Source organism: Aegilops tauschii, chromosome 6 (assembly GCF_002575655.3).
Source record: "Aegilops tauschii subsp. strangulata cultivar AL8/78 chromosome 6, Aet v6.0, whole genome shotgun sequence".
NCBI lineage: Eukaryota > Viridiplantae > Streptophyta > Magnoliopsida > Poales > Poaceae > Aegilops > Aegilops tauschii.
The window spans coordinates 208,057,965-208,074,607 of NC_053040.3; positions in this window are offsets into that span (position 1 = coordinate 208,057,965).

Consider the following 16,643-nt stretch of genomic DNA (forward strand, 5'->3'; position numbering starts at 1 on the left):
TTGCCTGGCACTTCTGAAGATAGTATAGTTCTTCATCGGTGTCATCGAACTCATCGTCGGAACCACGGCTATCGAGAGGGGACAAACACCGGCAAACAAGGAAGAACACAATCAATGCAATGCACAATATGATGCATGATCATGACATGGCAATATGCTGTGGTTTGAGCTAATGCAACTAGCAGCAGGTTAAATGGAGTTGGTTTGAATCTAAGATTCAAATTCGAACTCCATATATAACATTTCAAATGCCATTAATTCAAATTGTTGTATACAGCAGCTTTAAGTTTTTCAAACATGCATGATAAAGCCATAAACAGATTCTTTGGATTTTTTGATCATTTTTCATATATAACTTATTTTATTTGGAGTTATAGATAATTTTCTATGAATTTTTGAAGTTTATAGCATTTCTGAAATTTTCTGAATTATTTTAAATCCAGAAGATGATTAACTGCATCAGCATAGCGTCATGCTGACCTCAGCAGGTCAACGGACCCGGTCCAGGTCAAACATGACCAGTGGGACCTACTGGTCAGTGACACAGAGTCAGCTACAGAGGCTGACATGTGGGACCCGGTCAAAGCTGACGTGCCCAAGTCAACGTTGAAAGGCGGGCCCACTGTGGTTAGTGCTAATCTAATAGAGAAATAAAACTAATTAGTTTAGGCACCGGGGCCCACATGGCAGTGGCTCTAGCGGTGGTTTAGCTGGGTCATTAGTGGCTAATGACGAGCCATGTCATCAGTCGCCGGATTTTCGCTGGCGACGACCATTTCGCGCGGCGGAGATCGTCGGGATCTCGCTACAGCCCACGGTTTAAGGTGGGGTTTGCTCCTACAGATTGCTGGCGCTCCCGCGCATCTATTGGTGGTAGCAGCAGCAGCTGGGATGGCCGGAGTTGACGGCGGCGAGCACTTCCGCGGCGGCCAGAGTACGGGCACGCTCGGACACAGCGTTTTGGTGCACGGGAGGACAAGCTGCGGGTTGCTACTGAGTCCTGCGGACTCGCTGAGCACGGGGGCGCCATGGCCGGCGGCGGTGAGCTCTCGGGCTCAGTCGTAAGACGGGGCTAGGGGACGGGAACGGAGGGGCAGAGCGAGGGGGAAGCAACAGGAGCTCACAGTGAACTCTATGGCGTCGTCGGAGAGGTCGGGGAAGCCCGGACGGTGATGAATCGAACGGGGCGGCGCTCGTTGCAGAGGAAGAAGACAACAGCGATAGCGGCGCTGCGGGGCGCTCCGGCGTTATGTGGCTCGGCGAAGAGGACAGGGACGTCACGGCAGAGCTCGGCGGCGCGTCGGAGAGGCTCGGAGATGGCTGTGGCCGTGGTGGAGCTCGTCGGCGGCGATGGCTACGTTCGGTTTCGGGAGAGAGAGCGGCAGAGGCGGGGATCACACGGGGAATAGGCGAGAGGGACCGGAGTGGCGCGTGGTGTCGTCCAGACGTGTCGGGGAGGGGGCAGGTAGGCAGGGAGGAGTTGGCCCCCTCGGCCGCGCGCGTGCGAGCACACAGCTGCTCCTACTGGCAGGAGGAAGACGACAGGAGGCGCCAGCTGGGCTGGGCCAGCGAGCTGGGCCGGCTACAGGTAGGTGGCCAGGTAGTCCTTCTCTCTCTCTCTCTTTTATTTCTGTTTTTCTATTTTGTTATTTTGTTTTGGGCTTTATTAAAAATACCTAGACAGATCCAAAAATCATGAAACTTCTCAATGCCACTGTTTGGAATATAACCAACAGCAAACATTTTAGTTTATGATTATTTGAGCATTTAAAATATTTTATAGTATTTAAATGCCCAAATGAAAATACCATATGATTTAATTGAGAGCCCAAATATGTCATGGAAAAATGTGCAACACCTCTGGTTACTGTTTCCAGCATTTTCCAGAAATGATGAACACTTTTTAAAGGCATTTGGATTCACTGAAAATATTTTAGTTGAACCTAGTGTATTTCTTTGATGCAAGGGTTTAGGCAATCGCCACTTCAAGTTTCTTTCAAAGTTTAAACATGATGCACACATGAAGTTAGCCTAGTGCAATGCTAGAAGCTAGGGATGTGACAGTTATAACAATAGCTACCAATCCAGCCTCAAGAAAGCTCCTTTGGAGATTCTATATGGACGAAGATGTCGAACACCTTTGAACTGGTTAGAAAACAGTGAAAGACAATTCTTTGGACTGGACATGATCCAGGAGGCAGAAGAGCAAGTTCGCATCATTCGTGAGAATTTGGAAACAGCCCAATCTCGTCAAAAGAGCCAGTATGACCGTCGTCATAAGGAAGTGGCTTATGAAGTTGCGACAGGGCTTACCTTCGGGTTACTACTTTGAAGGGTACCCATCGTTTCGGTATCAAGGGCAAGTTGGCTCCTCGTTACATAGGTCGTTATCACAGTCTCGCTAAACGAGGAGAGGTTGCCTACCAGTTGGAACTACCCCCACATCTTTCTCGAGTACATGATGTCTTCCACGTCTCTCAACTCAGGCGTTGGTTCTCGGATCCCATCCGCGGAGTGGACCACGAGATGCTTGATCTCCAAGATAACCTCACATATCGAGAGTACAATGTTCACATTCTTGATCAAGCAGAGCGTGTCACTCGACGTTAGAACATCAAGTTTCTCAAGGTTCAGTGGTCTCATCATTCCAAGAGAGAAGCTACCTGGGAGCGAGAAGATCGTCTTCGACTTGAGTACCCCACTTTCTTTCCGCCGACTCCTGAATCTCGGGACGGGATTCTTTCGAGTGGGGGCGAGTTGTCACATCCCTAGTTCTGGTATGACCTAGACTAGCTAGTCATGTGTGCATCATGTTTAAATTTCATTTAAATTTGAAATGGGGATTTGTGAAACCCTTAGAAATCATTTCTGGTAATAACCCAGATAAAAATTGCTCCAAAAAGGTCCAAAAAAATGTTGATGTCTCTCTCTGAAAATATTGGTCAGAGGCAAAATTCAATCCAATATCTATTTTGGCCATTTGGAATTAATGCATAATTATTTGCATTGGATATATATATATATATATGTTATATATATAATCTATGTCCAAAAATTATGCCAGTTGTTGAGGAGCTCTGGAATAATACCACTAGCTCCTACAAAAATTGGCATAAGAAAATAAATTGGTTTAGTATTAGTTTTAAAGACAAAACAAATGTCAGAAATGGAAAACAGAAACAAAATAGAAAAGAAAGCTTACCTGGACCGACCTACCTGGCACTGTGCAGCCAGCCGGCACACTGGCCCAGTGCCAGTAGTCATTGTCCTCGCGCCAGTCGGATAGGCGTGTGGCCGACGTGCGCGCACCGCCATGCTGCCATGCCACCAGCCTGCCTGCCCTCTCCCCTGCCAGCGCAACATGCTGGGCGATGTCGCGGGTGCCGTCCCGATCCGGTCGACCTCCTCACTTTTCCCCTCGCCTTCTCCCTCGCTTGCCGCAGCCATGGCCGAGCGCCATCCTCGCTGCCGTTCGCCGTAGTCGTCGCTAGAGCCACCCCCTTGCCCCTCTGTCATGCCCAAGAGCTCCGCTCCGTCGTCCTGCATCGTCTCCATCAGCCACACATCGCCGGACGCCTTGTGGAGCCGCCTCCGCCATCGTCTTCAACATCCACCGTCGGAGATCGCCACCACCGCCCCGTCGACCTCAGCGCGTCCCCGAGCTCGCTGACGACTTCCCCGGAATCGCTGTGAGCCACCGCATCGACTCCCCCTACTTCCCAGCTCTTCCACGCCCTCTGGCCCCTGCTGCCGCTCGAGCCAAGCTTCGGCCGCCGCCGCCAGCTTCGCTCCGGCGTCCCCGCCATGTCCCACCTGCCGCCCTCGATGCGGGCGAGCCCGGGCTGCGCCCTGTAGCCCTCAGCCACCGCCCCCGTGGCCTGCAGCACAGACTCCGCCGCGACCAGAGGTTGCTGGCGGCGACCTCGCCGGCCTGACGTGCGGACCCTGACACTGACAGTGGGCCCCTGCGCCCTAATCTTTTAATTAGATTAGTAATAACCCCCCTGTTTAATAGTGTGTCACTGACGTGTGGACCCCACAAGTCAGGTTTGACTCTGGTCAGCGCTGTTGACTTGATGATGCAGGCATGATGCATAGCTGACGCAATTAACCATTTTCTGGATTATTTCTATTTCGGAAATTCCAGAAAATTAGCAAAACTTCCAAAAATTCACAGCAATTCAACCGTAGCTCAGATTGAAATAATTTATATATGAAAAATTATCAGAAAAATTCATTCTATCCATATGTACCAGTTTCATGCATGACAAACCAACTTATACATGCTGTATAAGTGAAAACACATAAAGGGCATTTCAAATGCTTAAGTTTGGAGTTGCATTTGAATGCTTGATTCAAATGAGCTCCATTGAACTTGTTGCTGGTTACAATAGCACAAAAAACATCACATCTACATGCCATGATCATGCATCATATTATTGCATATGCTTGTGTATTGATTGCCGGCACCGTTCTTCTCGATAGGTCCTGCTCCCGAGAGCGTTCGAGAGTACCTGTCTGAAGAGCAATGCTCTATTGTCGATTTATCAGCCAAGCAAACCCCCTTTGTTCATTCCGATAAAATCACACTCTCTCGCTCCTGCTCTCTTTTATTGCATTAGGACAACAATGATTCAACTGCTACTTTATGCTGCGGTAGTTGAACCCATTCCTCTGCATGACCTATCATTGCCACAGTAAATAGTTGAAACCCACTAGCATGTGTAGGAGTTGATTGAGCCATGTTGTGTTCCTACCATGCCATGCCTGCTATTGCTTAGAGTTGTGTTAGGTCTGATTCATCGGGAATGAATTGGAGTGTTATGATATGTTCTGGTGCTGAGAGTTAAGTGTGTGAACACGATTTGGTAAAGGTAGCGGTGAGAGGCCATGTAGGAGTACATGGTGGGTTCTCTCACTGAAACTGTCCTTAAACACTGAGTTCTGTGTATGTTGTCCAATGACTAGCTACTACCACACATTGGAATGCTTAAGTGCCCCTCTCGACTTATTAACCAACTTGATCTCTGTCCAGGAGTTGCAATTAGTTTCTGGTGTTTGTAGGTAGTGTTAGTAGTCTACCAAGTGGCACCCGGCCCGGTGGGCTTGGGACAGACCAGGCACAGTGGCACGGTGTACCAAGTGGCACTCGGATGGTGGGCTTGGGAACCCTGCTCACATCGTTTGGGCCCGTGAGCGACACCCCGACCGGATCTCCTTCCGGATGGAACCCGAATAGGCGATAAACCTGGACTAGAGTCTTGTGTGGTTAGTCAGTTCGTGGTCGACTCACTCGCCAGGCTTCCGCTTGAAGGTTGCCGAGATACATGACGTGTACATGGTGGTAAGCGGCGAGAGCATGTGTGAAGAAGTACACCCCTGCATGGTTAACATGATCTATTCGAATAGCCGGGTCCGCGATTATGGACTTCTTGATTGCTTACGTGGTACGTAGACAACTTGAAGTGGATACTCTAAAATGCTCAAGACAAGTGTGAGTGCTACGGATGGCCTTCTCGTAGGGAGACGAGAATGAATCCATAGTGGTGTATTGATGTGGTGATTAGTGGACTCGTGTGCGCTTTCTTACCTCAAAGAAGTTACTCGTAGTCGTAGAATAGGTTAGCCACTGAGTCAAAGCTGGCTTGCTGCAACTGATCCCCACATTACCTCCTTGATACTAATGCATGTTTGATAGGATTTGATGTAAGTCTTGCTGAGTACCATTGTACTCACATTGCTTAATTTATGTTTTTGCAGATGAGACTTCTGTGTCAGTAGTAGTTCTGCATGGACTTCGACGACTAGCTTGTTACCTCAGCTACGATCTTGTACCCTTGGGAGGGTCTTGTAGATAGTCAAGCTTCTCAGCCTTTTTCTTTTGTAGTTGTCTGTACTCAGACATGTAATGCTTCTGTTGCTTGTATGCTCTGAATGATGGGTCATGAGACCCCTGTTTGTATTAAATGCTATGTGGCCCTTCTGGGCCTTTATCTATATGAGTTTGAGTTATGTTGTGATGCCATGTTGTACAGCACATACTTGCATGTTATTCGTATGTGTGACGTGTATTTTTTTTGACTGGGAACTATAGGGGAAACCCCCACAGCATATCAAAACTTTATTGAGAAAATATATGCAGTACCGGTATAGAAAAAAAGGGGGGGATTACAAGAGGTAATCAAAGAATCTAGGGGAAGAAGAAAAAGAACAGGGTAGAAAATACTATTAAAGACCTCAAGGTGGCAGGAATGAAATCCAACGTAAAAGATCATCTTTGTAGGCAGCTTTCACTCTATATTGCATTAAGCTGATGTCATGTATAAAAGCAGACCTCCATTTATTAAATCCAGCCCTCTCATGCCTGAAGACCTTAGCATTCCTGATGATCCAGATATTCCAGCAAGCCATGAACACCACTTCAGTGAAGAAGGGCTTCCTAAAACTCCTGCTAGCATTAAGGACCAAATGAGCCATGGAGTCACCAGAAGACCAATCAATTTGCAGATAGTTCCAAACTCTGACACTAAAGTTGCAATTGAAGAACAAATGATCTCTTGTCTCCCTAGTCTGCAAAGGGTAAAGGACACAGCTCACTCCACCCTCCAAGTGCCAATGCCTCCTCTCCACCATGTCCTTGGTGTTCAACCTGTCCATAATAAGCATCCAAGCAAAGACTTTGATTTTCATTGTACAAGAGGACTTCCGATCCAAGCTGTCAAAGGGTTGAAAGATGCAGAGACAAAAGTATGTGAGTAAAACAGCTTTGGTGAGTATCCCTTGGCAGTGCCCTTCCAAAACCAAATATCCTTGGACCCAGGTGCTCTAATAAGGCCATCCAACATAGACTGGAGAATAGTCAGTTCATCAAAAGCCTGGCTGGACAAAGGGAGGTGGAACTGCTGGAAAATGTCCTGAGAGCCCAAGAATTCCATAGCAGTAACCCAGGGGTCCTTAACATAGGAGTAGAGCCTGGGAAATCTGAGCTGAAGGCTAGACACCTGACCATCAAACTGCAAGTTATCTGACCACATGAGGGCAGTGTTCCCTGCATTAATCTGAACCCAAGCACACTCTCTAAAATGATGCATGACCTTGCAAATATCCTTCCACCAGAATGAGCCACAATCACAAGTTCCCTGAGGGACCCTATTATGGTAGTAAGTATCCCAAATTAAAGAAACCCAAGGAAGATCCTTTTTATTAAGGAAATTATTGGCATGTTTGATCAAAAGTGCAACATTCTGGGAACCAAGGTTGAGGATGCCAAGACCTCCCCTGTTTTTTGGCCTGCAAATAAGGTCCCAAGCAGCTAGGGAGGGAGCAGGCTGACCTCTATTCCTCCTCCAGAGACATTGCCTCTGGATTCTTTCCAATTGTTTAAGAATTCCAGCTGGGACAGCCAAACTGCACAAGTAGAAAATGGGCATAGATGACAAAGCAGAATTAAGGAACTGCAGCCTTTCCCCCTGATTCAGAAAAGATGAACTAGCTGTCATTCTCCTCTCCATGCAATCAACCAGTGGCATAAAATCCAGCATTTTAGGCCTTGTAGTTCCCACTGGCAACCCAAGGTAGGTAAAAGGCATTTTCCCAATTTGGCATCCAAAAGCAGAAGCTAATTCAGCCATGACAGCAGTGTCCACATTGATGGGAATAATAAAGGATTTATGATAGTTCACATCCAGACCAGTGGACTCAGAGAAGATCCTGAGCATATCCTTTAGGGCTAAGAGTTGATCCTTGTCAGCAGGCAAGATAATAAGAGTGTCATCAGCATACTGAACTACAGGATAATCCTGATCATGACAAGGAATAGGTAACTGAAGAAGGCCCCTTCCGAACATATCATTAATTACAGTCTGCAGAAGATCAGCAGCTAGGACAAACAAGAGAGGAGAGACTGGATCACCCTGTCTGACACCCTTTTTGCACCTGAACTTCCTACCAGGGACACCATTAAGCAGAATAGAGGAGGTACCTGTGGAGAGAAGCTGCTTCATCCAAAGGATCCACTTCTCATTAAAGCCCTTATGTCTCAGAATTTGCACAATGGCCTCATGCTCAAGGGAGTCAAAAGCCTTTTCAAAATCCAACTTTAGAATCACAATAGGTTTCTTGGACTGATGACACTGGTGCAAATACTCAAAGGTCCACCCAATACAATCCTGAATTGTTCTACTTTTTATGAAACCATATTGGTTCTTGTGAACACACTGCATAATCACCTCTTGAAACCTATTGGCTGCCATTTTAGACAGAAACTTAAGACCCATTCCTGTTAAAGATATGGGTCTGTAGTCACCCACCTCCTCAGGGGAGGGCTTCTTGGGCACCAAAGTTATGTAGGAGTCACTGATATTCTCCAGATGGGCAGTACCCTGAAAGAAAGCCTGGGCCAGTTCATAGAAATCCTGAGAAATAATGTGCCAGCATCTTTTGAAGAAAAGCCCATTAAATCCATCTGGACCTGGAGCTTTATCAACTGGCATGTGCTTGATAATCAAGTACATTTCCTCCTTCTCAAAAGGCTTAGTGAGAACATCCAGTCCCACAATAGGTTCAATAAGGGAAGAAAGATCAAAGCCCATTTTAATTCCTCTGGAAGAACCCATTCTGTTCTTGAAACAATCCCAGATAATACCATCCATTTGGGAATGATCAGTGACCACCGTACCATCATGCAGTTTTAAGCTAGCAATAGAATTTCTTCGGTATCTCTCCGTGGCCATAGCATGAAAGAACTTAGTGTTCTCCCCACCCACTTTGATGTACCTGATAGTACATCGTTTCCTCCAATAAAGACATTGAAGGTGGAGCAATTTCTCAACATGATATTTAACCACAATCCTGAAATTTGATTCCTGTCTGTAGAGTGTTCTATATTCCTCAAGCTCATCCAAGAGCAGGATAACACTATTGCATTTACAGATTAGAGTTTTCAGTTTAGAAATGCTCTTCTGCCACCTTTTAAGACACATTCTCAAGGACTTAAATTTGTCAGCTATCCTGGCAGTAATATGGCCCTTTCTGGATTGCTTCTGCCATGAGGAATCCACACAATCCATAAAACCCTCCAACTCTAACCAATAGTTCTCAAACCTAAAGATATTAGACTTGGGAATAGAAGTTTTAATTGTAACCATACAGGGCACATGGTCAGAAGCAGTCCTGGCAAGAGGTAAGACCTCAGTCATGGGGTAATCGGAGATCCAATCAACAGAAGTGAAAAACCAGTCAAGCCGCTCAAGAAGTGGATCATCCTGCATATTGGACCAAGTGTAGGACCTGCCTTTGATGGGCAACTCCAAAAGGCCGAGGTGTCCAATTATCTCATTAAAGATGAACATGTCATTCAGGTCACCACCAGGTAGATTCCTGTTATCCATAGACCGTAAGAAGTTAAAATCCCCCAATAACATCCAATTCTCATCCACAGGAATGTTCAGGTGATATAACCAGTTTACAAAATTATTCCTGGCTTCCCCCTGACAAGGTCCATAGACCACCACAAGAGTCCAGCGCTCATTGTTGTGCCTAGAAACAAACTCAATTACCACTGCAAATTGTTGGACTTGCAATAAAGTCCCCCCAAATATAGACGAATTCCAAACAACTAAAATTCCACCAGAGGCCCCCAAGGAAGGAGAGAAAGCAAAGCTGTCAAATCTCTTGGGGCAGAAACTTTTAATCATGCGGGAATCGAATGAAGCACATTTAGTTTCTTGCAGGCAGGCAATAGCACAGTGGCTTTCATCAATCTTTTGTCTAACAACTCTTTGCCTAGCTTCAGAATTTAAACCCCTGACATTCCAGCACAGTACATTCCAGTTTCTACAGAGATTATTCATAAAGGAATAATATAAACAAGTTACCCATGCACATGACACACAGTGCCAGATGCCCAAAAGCACATAAGAGTTTCAAACCAGCATTATTACATAGCCCCAGACCAGCAAAAGAAAACCAAACACATAAAGCAAATTTGTGGGCTTGCCAAACCCAACAGTATTGGAGTGCACTATTCATTGGAGTCTTGAGTTGTAGCAGCAGAGGGGTCCACCATAAGTGCATCCTCCGTGAGCAGAGCTGCATCAATCTCCAGGTCCTTGCCAATAGCTTGCAGGTGACTGATGGGAGTAGGCGGAGGAACATCTCCAAATGCAGGGTCTTCAGACTTGTCAGCAGAGAGAGGCATGGCCTTGGGCTTCTTCTTCTTGGGCTTCAGAACCAGCTCATGGAAAGTGGGCTTAAACCCATCCCGCTGGGCCGAACTTCTGGTACACCTACGAACAGAAGTTTCAACGAGTGGAGTAGGCGCCAAAACTTTGCGTGGCCTCCTTGCAGGTGCACGCTCAGGAGGAGGAGAGACAACAGTCACAACCTTGTCAGTTTCATCCACAAAAAGTGCTCTAGCCACAGTTCGAGCAGGTACCGACTCCTTCCATGTCAGCAAAGGAAGGGCATCCTGCTGAAAAGCAAAGTCCCAGGTTCTCTTGCTCAAAATGACAGGCGACAGGGGCTGCAGCAGTATAGGTTTAGGCACCTCAAACACCATTGGAGCAGTCAGCAAATTTTCAAACGAACGCCTCCAAATCATTTCCGGCGGCAGAGGGGGACCAAAAGGAATCGGAACCACAGGCCGCTCCAGAGCACGGACATCAAAAGGGGGAGGTTGATACACCACAATGGCCCAATTATTAGCATCCTCCATATCCGGTGCTGCCATTTGATCATTCGAATTAACAGGAGAAGCCCCATCAAAAATAACGATAGGAGCAGGGGGCACCTGGGGTTGATCTTCAGAACTAGGTTGTGCCGAGGCATTCAAAACCACAGATTCTTGATCCTCCGCAGCAGGCTCCGCAGCAGGTTCCTCCCAGTTGCCCCAATTGTCCTCATGCACTTCATTCTGCGCAGGCTTAGGCGGAGGTGGTGGCACATCGTTCCACCCCAAGGCCGGGAATGGAGGCAAAATAAAAGGTGGCATCTCCGGGAAGGGAACACCAGGCATGGGATGGGGATCCAATCTTCATCCTGGGGCATCTGTTCAGCAAAATTGGCCCCCAGGATATACAGAGGCACCGTCCAAGACACCCGGGCACCACCCCAAGCAGCATAATCCATGAACACCACATCTCGTGGTACTAAAATATCTTCTGGAAAAGACGCAAAAACCAAAGTGCGCACAAGGTAGGGATCCTTACTAATCCAATGCTGAAACTTCCCAAATGTGTTGACCGCTGCCCGAATATTCCCCTCATTGTGTGACGTGTATTGCTATGTGTGGGATCCAACAATCTAGTTGTCTATCCTTGGTAGCCTCTCTTATGGGGAAATGTAGTCTGGTGCTTCCACTGAGCCTTGGTAGTCCGCTACAGCCCGGTTCACCGGAGTCCTGCTAGCCCAGCACTACTGCTCCGGAACACTTAGACTGGATGGCATGTGATTCACACCGTTCCTGTGTCTGTCCCTTCGGGGAAATGTCACGTGGTGACTTCCGGAGTCCTGCTAGCCTGCTATAGCCCGAATTCCCGGAGTCCTGTTAGCCAAGTTGCTACAGCCCGGATTCACACGCTGATGACCGACATGCTCGATGTTGTTTCATGTATGCCTGTCCCCGTAAGTTAGTGCCACTTTGGGTTCACGACTAGTCATGTCGGCCCGGGTTCTCTGTCATATGGATGCTAGCAACACTATCATATACGTGAGCCAAAAGGCGCAAACGGTCCCGGGCCAGGTAAGGCGACACCCATGGGAATACCGTGCATGAGGCCGCAAAGTGATATGACGTGTTACATGCTAGATCGGTGTGACTTAGAATCGGGATCCTGATAAAGTGGCGGGCCAGACACAAACTGTCTCACTCAAACTGGCATTTGAAAATGCTACCCGCCCTTCCCCTATTTCTGCATTTTGTTCTTCTATTCCTTCTGCTTGCTTTTCTAGTTAAGCTGCTCATAAACTAGATCCATAAAACTCACTCAGCTACTATCTTCTTTCTGTAATTGGTCTCTAAGTCCAAGTAATCAATAAAGAATAATTCTCTTCTCAGCTCCGCCACCTCCTTCCTATCGAGTATGCTCTACTTGAAAGAACATATTTATCAATAAATAAGTGCATTACTATCAATAAATAAGTGAATTTCTAAGTTGAGAATTTGATATCGACAAAATCAAGAAACTCGATTTCACTATGATATGACCACTGAACCCTTTGTTGCAAAATTTCTTGTTTCCAGAAGATGTCGGATGGTTTCTGAAGCTTGCATGATCTTGTAAAAGAAAGAAACCCTTTCTATAAGTCATGAAGACGTGGGCCAAAAGACTAAGAAACTGCACAATCTATTGATTGACTGAAAAACTCTAGCAGAGTAACTTGCTTGAATGATTGCTTGATACATCTCCAATGTATCTACTTTTTCTCATGCTTTTCCTCTTGTTTTGGACTCTAATTTGCATGATTTGGATGAAACTAACCCTGGACTGACGCTGTTTTCAGCATAACTACCATGGTGTTGTTTTTGTGCAGAAATGAAAGTTCTCAGAACGGAACGAAACTTTGCGAGGATTATTTATACCAATAATAAGAATTTCTGGAGCCAAGACCCACCAGAGAGGGGCCCCTGGGTGGGCACAACCCACCAGGGCGCGCCCCCCTATCCTGGCGCGCCCTGGTGGATTGTACCCACCTGGTGGCCCCGCTGACGACCCCCTGATACTATAAAATCACATATTTCTAGAAAAAAGCAAAAGAAAGAATTATGGCGATCCACGAGACAGAGCTGCAGCCAAGCCCTATTCTACCTCGGGGAGGGCAGATCTGGAGTCCCTTTGGGGCTCTGGAGAGGGGGATCTTCGTTCTTCGTCATCACCAACCCATCTCCATCGCCAATTCCATGATGCTCCCCACCGGGAGTGAGTAATTCCTTCGTAGGCTCGCTGGTTAGTGAGGAGTTGGATGCGATTCATCATGTAATCGAGTTAGTTTTGTTAGGGCCTGATCCCTAGTATCCACTATGTTCTTAGATTGATATTGTTATGACTTTTCTATGCTTAATGCTTGTCACTTTGGTCCCGGGTGCCATGAACTCAGATCTAAACTGTTTATGAATTCATCATTATATCCATGTTTTGGATCCGATCTTGCAAGTTATAGTCACCTACTACGGTTATGATCCGACAACCCTGGAGTGACAACAACCGGGCCCACTCTTCGTGATGACCGTAGTTTGAGGAGTTCATGTATTCACTATGTGTTTAATGCTTTGTTTCGGTTCTCTATTAAAAGGAGGCCTTAATATCCCTTAGTTTCCAATATGGACCCCACTACCATGGGAGGGTAGGACAAAAGATGTCATGCAAGTTCTTTTAATAAAGCACGTATGACTATTTATGGAATACATGCCTACATTATATCAATGAACTGGAGCTAGTGCTCTATCGCCCAAGGTTATAACTATCACCTGATGAATATCATCCAACAAGTCACCGATCCAACGCCTATGAATTTATACTTATTGATCTTGCTGCGTTACTACTGCTATCATCACTATTACACTTGCTACAAATTACTGCTATCAGTTACTGTTACCGTTGCTGCTGTCACTACTATCAAAACTATCAAACTACTTTGCTACTGATCACTTTGCTGCAGATAATTAATCTCCAGGTGTGGTTGAATTGACAACTCAGCTGCTAATGCCTTCAAATATTCTTTGGCTCCCCTTGTGTCGAATCTATAAATTTGGGTTAAATACTTTACCCTCGAAAACTGTTGCGATCCCCTATACTTGTGGGTTATCAAGACCTTTTTCTGGCGCCATTGCCAGGGAGCATAGCTATATTTCTTGAGTCACTTGGGATTATTATCATATTATCACTATGAAGAATCTGAAGGATCCAAAGACTAAGATATTTCCCTCAAGTACGAGGGGAGGTAAGAAACTGCCATCCAGTTCTGCTTTGGATTCACCTTCTGTTATGAGTAAACTTGCAACATCACCACATGCTGTGAATTCTAATATGTCGGAAGTTATTGATGATGCTACTTCTACTATGAATGATGCTTATGATGATGCTAGTACCTTGCTTGATAGTGATGGTGTGCCACTTGGTGATTTTCTTGATAAACAAATTGCTAGAGTTATACAACATGATGTTGTTGAATCTGATAATGAGCTTGAAACTGAAACTCCTGCAACACCTGCTAGAACTAGCCTTCCTAGATATGAATTGCCTAAGGTACCGGAAGGTTATGTTATGAGTGAAGAAGCAACTAGAGATATTCTTGCTTGCAATGATAGAGATGATCTAGAGAAATTACTACAAAAGTATAAAGAAAAATCTGTGAATGCTAGAATGAAATGTGATCCTAAGTTTGCTACTTCACCTATTTTTATTGATGACAAGGATTATGAATTCTCTGTCGACCCAGAGTAAATTACTTTGGTTGAATCTGATCCTTTCCATGGTTATGAAACTGAAACTGTTGTGGCACATCTTACTAAGTTCAATGATATAGCCACCCTTTTTACTCATGATGAGAAAACTCGCTATTACTTTATTCTCAAATTATTTCCTTTCTCATTAAAGGGTGATGCTAAAGCTTGGTACAATACTCTTGCTCCTGCTTGTGTGTTTAGTCACTAGGATATGATTTATTACTTCACTGCAAAATACTTTCCTGCTCATAAGAAACAAGCTACCTTACAGGAAATATTTAACTTTGTGCAAACTAAATAAGAGAGTCTCCCACAAGCTTGGGGGAGGCTTTGCCAGTTACTTAATGCTTTGCCTGATCATCAACTTAAGAAAAATAAAATACTTGATATCTTCTATAATGGACTAACCGATGCTTCTAGGGATTTCTAGATAGTTGTGCTAGTTGTGTTACCAGGGAACAAACTATTGTTCAAGCTGAAGAATTATTGAATAATATACTGAAAATTATGATGATTGGACTATTCCAGAACCACCGCCTAAACCCACTCCAAAGAAGAGGGGTATATTATATCTCAGTCCTAAAGATATGCAAGAGGCAAAGAAATCAACGAAGGAAAAAGGTATTAAAGCCGAGGATTTTAAAAATTTACCTCCTATTGAAGAAATACATGGGCTTAATACACCACCAATGCCTAAGGTGGTAGAGGTAAATTCTCTTATGAAGTTCAATGAAAATGATAATCCTTACAATATGCATCCTAGTCAATGCCTTTATGATTTTGCAAACTACATTAGAAAACAAGATCAATCCAATGCAAATGTTATGAAACAATTGAAATATAATTCTGATAGGATTGCTCGCTTGAGTGACTTGTTATTATAATATGTCAAATCCCTAGCCTTGCTATACACTAGGCTAGCTTCATGTGTGCATCATGTTTAAATTTTGCCTAAACTTGAAATGGGGATGTTCAAACCCTAGCACCAAATGAAATCCAACTAGGATCACAATGAAATATTTTCAATGATCCCAAAATTCCTTTGGAAATGTTCATCATTTCTGATAAAGGTAAAAACCCCTGCCAAAAATGATAAACATATTTCTAGGTCATTTCTGGATTTTTGAAATAACTCATATTGTATTTGAATTGGGGCATTTAAATCCTATAAATATTTTAAATGCTTTAATAATTCTGAAACTAGTTGAGGGCTGCTGGGAATAATTTCAACAGTGCCCACAAATATTTTCAGAACTTTTGGAAATGCTCTGGCATTTTTAATAAAGCCAAACACAATTACAGAAAATAGAAAATAGAAACAATTAAAGAAAAGAGAGACAGAGGAATTACCTGGCGCTCCAGCCGGCCCAACACTGTGCAGCCCAGCCAGCGCAGCAGCTTCTTCGACCTTCTGCCAGAAGGCGAGGCAGCTGCGTGGAGAGCGCACCGCGGAGCCGCGCCACCCGCTGCTTGCCACCTCCTGCCTCCCCCTTCCGTCTGGCGACGCCACGAACCCCCTCGGCCTCTCCCTCGAGCTCTCCCCCTCTCCCCTGGCTCTCTCCCTCGCCGTTCCCCCACCTCACCGAACGCTCCTTCCGCCGCCGACTAGCACCACCGTGGCCATCGCCTCTCCCTCGTCCCCTTGAGCAGTCCAGAGGCTCCGCCTTGACGCCCTCGCCCTCTCAAGCGAACTACACCCCGCCGGGAGGCCTGCTCTGCCGTCACTGCCATCGTCTTCAACCTCGGGAATCCGAGATGCCGCCGGCCGATTCGTCTGCCCCCGTTCATCCACGAGCAAGCCGAACCCCTCCTTGTGATCACTGTGAGCTCCTCCGTCAACTATCCCTCTTCCCCGACGTCTCCACGCTCCCTAGCCACGGCTCCACCTCCGGCCAAAGCTCTACTCCGCTATGGCTGCAGCCCGCGTGCTCCCCGTGCCCCGGTCGTTGCCCCCTGCAACAGGCGTGCTGCGGAGCACCTCCCCTCGTAGCTGCCTTGCTCAGACCCCTCGCCCGTGAGCTCTAGCCGCAACGCCGCACCTCACCGAGCCCCGCCGCCGCTAAAGCTCGTCGTCGGCCATTTTCTGGCCACCCCGGCACCACCCGTCGCCACCACTAGAAGCGCCACAACAGCAGGAACCCGTAGAGCCCTCCCGCGCACCAAACCGTCGCCGGAGTAGCGATTTCGGCGTGCCTCCGCC